Source organism: Falco biarmicus, chromosome 15 (genome assembly GCF_023638135.1).
Source record: "Falco biarmicus isolate bFalBia1 chromosome 15, bFalBia1.pri, whole genome shotgun sequence".
Lineage (NCBI taxonomy): Eukaryota > Metazoa > Chordata > Aves > Falconiformes > Falconidae > Falco > Falco biarmicus.
The window spans coordinates 22428224-22432704 of NC_079302.1; positions in this window are offsets into that span (position 1 = coordinate 22428224).

Below are 4481 nucleotides of genomic sequence, written 5' to 3' on the forward strand. Positions count from 1 at the left end.
GAGGTCCCTGCAGCATGGTGGCACATCCAAGTGCTGTTGCTACCTCATCCATCGCTCTCCTAACACCGTTGAGTCATGTCCCCCATTCCCACCTGCTGCAGCCCAGGTCCTCTCCAGGTCAACAGCTAGTCTCTAAAGGATGCTCTCAATGACTCTTTTTAACTGTTGCTTGTCAAAAATCAACTCTTTGCCTGCCCATTTTTTGTGTCCAGTTTGTCCAGGGTCAGAAAGGTTCTGTTCATTCTCACCCATTGCCGCACTGTGACATCCACTGCACAGTGATCCCACCGAGGCAGCAGGTCCTCCTTCCTCAACTTTCTCTGCCAAAGAGCTCCAGCACATGCTAGCACTGCCGCCTGCACTCACTGATATTTACATCCCTCTGCTTTTCTGTCTTGCTCAGCAGCAGCCCAGCTTCCTCCTCTTGTGCTGCTCAGCATTCAGCCAGCATGAGGTCCTTTGTCTGAGTTCCCTCAGCATCCAAAGCCAGTCGCGTGCCTTGCCTCCTCTTGTATGTGGTGGCTATGGATCTCCTGCCTAATTCCCTTTTTGCTTTCCTTATTATAGCTGCCCTTCATCCAGTCCTGCTCCTGTAGGAAAATCCAGGCTGGGAAAGATGGCTGGAGTCATCTGGATAAATCCCAGGACCACACGCTCAATGACACAAAGTCATTGCTTTGTTCTTTTTGTCATGCAGTGAAGGCTTTTGGCTCACAGAGGTACTGACTGAATCCAGTTCTGGTTTTACTGGTCCAGGCACTGCCCTTCCAGCCGGCCCACTGGACCATGCAGCCAGCCCCAGGCACCAGCTCTCCAGCAATGGCTTAAGCCAAGAGAGTGATGCTCCAGGTTAGGATGTCCCAAGCCATGATCCTGGGCTGTGTGCAATAAGGCAAGCGCAGGCTCAGTGATACTGGAGAGAGCTGTTGTGTTATTCTGTAGCAACTGCACCCAGCAATGTGAAACTTCAGAGGAGCGGCATTCCAGGAGCTTCCCAAATATCCTGTTCCTCGGAAGGCATCGGATTGCTGGGAACTCTGAAGGGCAGGAAGTGCTTTAGTGGACAGTTATTTCTGGAGCGGGCATCCTCTGTTTACTTCTCGGACCAGATTATTCTTTTAGGATGGGCCTTTTCCTCCACCTGCTCCTCAAAATCCAATCCCTCTACACCCTGGGAATTGGGAACAGGGTTGATATAACATACCAACATCTTCCAGGTGGGTAACGTCAGTGCGTGAATCTCATCAAAATACATCTCCCAGAGGCCCCTTCCCAAATGCCAGCCTTGGCTACCAACATGTGTTAACATCTCATTAGGCTTCCCTCTTTCTGCCCTCTCCTTTAGCCCAGCCATGCCTGGGGAGGGAGGAGAGTCAACAGCTATTATTTTTTGTTAAAAGTCACTGAGAAATAGCGACAATTTCAAACCGCAACATATTTCTACGTGCATCACTTGCAGCAAAACATGCCATTAAAATGGTAAGTGGAAAGCATGTGAATGAGCAGGCTGTTCAGGAATGGCAGCTGGATATTTATCCCAGTTGTCTCTTGCCATCTGATTAAGGGAACAAGTTATTTAATTGTGCCATATGAAGTATACTGTAACCCACTGACTAAATATAGCCGATCATTTCTAAATAATGCCTTGCTTTTTGTGTGCTCCACTTGTTTGTGTGAGGCACTGTAAACAAAGGAGAAAGTGCTGCTAAGCCGGGTGCTGCAAGGGAATGCATGGTTAGTACAGTCAGAGCGTTCGTAGCCCAAGGGAGAGACAAGCACAACCGGCAGGCAACATTGTGGTTGTCAGCAGGATTTGGATTGGGGCATTCATTAGCAACAAGAGCTACACAGGGGCCTGGAGTTAAACTGAAGGACCGTAAAGCTCATGCAGGATAGTATTTTTTATGTTGTTTAGTGTCTATACTTTGAAAATAGATGCTATGGGTATATTACAGCAGGAAGAAATGTAATATATTTCAGTTTAAAAATGGGATTTTTAGCCCAGACTGTTCTGTTAAGCCTCTTCAGCCATGCAAGGCCTGAAAAGCATTTTCACACCAGTAAAGCTGTACCTCAGCCCCCCACGCCTTATATCGTCAAGGTACTGCATCTTATCCCAGCTCACAAAAGGAAAAAAATAGCACGTTTCTTTGCAGTCATGCAGTAAGAGACAAGGGTTATCACTGGCACAGTGATCTCAGAGCACGAAGGCGAACATACTCTGACAGATAAAGCTTTCTATTGGAGGCTGAAAGCAGGAACAATTTAAAAGGGGTAAGTAAACAGCATGAAAACTTGGGATTGTAGTGTGCACTGCCCCTTCTACCCCTGCTCACGTAAGGGCTGCTTCTGAAATGTGCTGGGTTTGACTCACGTCCTGGACAAATAAATGGTCCCTTGGCAGCCAGGCAGCAGACACAGCAGGGACAGGACTGTGCACACCTGTGTGCTCATGTGCAAGGAGTTTTGTGAATCCTGATTGCAAAGGGTTTCGCCAACTGGTATTGGCAAAAGGCAGAGGCACCATTTTGTCTTGAAGAGTGGCAGCTGGTGGAGGGCAGGGAGGGAGAGTGTGTGCAGCCACACCGTGTCATCTGTTTCTCACATTTGTCGAAAGCTGCTTTGGTTTTTTGCTTTTGGGAAAGTTTTTTCCAGAGGTTCACTCCTTGGGCACCTTTATTTGCTCGAGCAAATAAATTCATGCTTGAGTTTCGGTACTGCATGGGCTGAGCTGGGTACCCCCACAGACATTGGCAGGGGCTGGGTCTGACACAGCTCTCTCTGAGCCCCTGCGGAGTCTTGCCCACCTCCCAGCACTGTGCACTGCAGTCCCTCTGTGCTTATGTGGTACTCCTGGGCCCAGGGGCTGGTGCTTCTCCAGGAGGGCAAAGATTCCTCTTTCCACTAATCCAAAAATCCAGATTTCCCCCATGGGCACGGATCAGCACCTTCCTGCTCAAACAAGCCAGACGGCTGGAGCTGCTGCCTGTCTCCCATGGGGAAGACCCTTGAACAGCACTGGTATCCCCGGCTGGCTTGGAGCATCAAGGAGAAGCTAAAGGTACCACAATGACAATGTTGCTGTGTTTGAGAGCTTTCCTGCCCCTTCCTCCTACCATGGCCAGTCTGCCTCATGACAGGTATCTCTGGTATCAGTGAGTTCAGAATCTGGCCCATTTCCACATGGAGATGGAGCAGTTCTGGCCTGAAATGCTGTCTGATGAAATGCCACTGTGACAGCAGGCATGACACAGTACTGGGACAGCCTCCTGCACTGGCCGATGCACAGGAGGCTCCTCTGGGCTTTCCAGACATCCCAGCGGTTTCCTCCAGCACCAGAGTGTCCCTCTTTGTGCTACACCAGCACATGCAGTAACAGAGCTCCAAGCACATGGCTGCAGCCAGCTCCAGCCAGGGTGGCATCAGGTGGCTGGGAAATGGCTTGGTTGAGGGTGGGATGTACCCACTGCCACTGTGTGACCGAAACACCCTTCACTTCCCCTGCCATCAAAGGTGCTGGCCTTTCCCTTGGCCACAGAGGTACAGGAAAGGGCCTGGCCACATCTTTGAAGACCTGAGTCAGGAAACAGCTTGGGAGTGACAGGAGCTGATTTCTGGTGCTCACACCTCACGGTAGCACTACCCAATAATGCACGTCCACAGACATGGGGCTGAGCCGTGAGCATTTATCACTCTCATTTTAATGGAACTACTGGCATCGATAGTCACACAGGATTTCCGACGGGCACGTGTACCTGCGGCCACACACAGGCTGCTCTGAGCAGCACCCGGAGGGGGATGGATGGTGTTACCTGCTGGGGCAAATGAAGCTGGGGAACATGGGAGCAAGACTGGGGCTGAAGGAAGCAGCAAAGAGTGGAGCAAACGCTGTCCGGACACTGCAGTCTTGTAAAACCAGCAGAGGAATGGAAGGTCTGGGAGAAAGCAGCAGAGCCCAGGCTGAAAAACACTCTGTGAGCAAAGCTTGGCATCGGAAACAGCAACCCACAGTGTTCCCTGTTGTCTGGTCGTTGTGAATCGCAGGGGGAGAACTGGGAGGTTTTAAAAACGTGCCCACCTAAGCTCCAAACGTTCAGTAGATGCGGTACCGCCAGCGCATTCACTACGGCGCGGCCTTGCACAGCCAAGGCTTCACCCAGGCGCGCTGCTCCCGGCCGGCGCGGCCTGCGGGGCGGCCGGGGGCCCGGGGCTCAGCAGCCGGGCACGGCCCTGCCAGGCCGGAGTCCTGCCGCGCTCAGGCCTTCCCTGCCGGCCGCGGCGCACACCGCGGCCCCGGCCGCCCCACAGCCCCTGCCGCCAGGCCGCCCCGGAGGCCGGCTCCGACAGGGGCCCCCTCGGCCCCAGGCCCGACCCTGCAGCCCGCGCTGTGAGCACCGAGCGCCGCCGCCGGGCGCGGGAGGCAGAACCGGGGCGCCCCCAGCCCCAGGCAGGGCCGCGCCCGCCGCCGCTCCGCGCTGGGG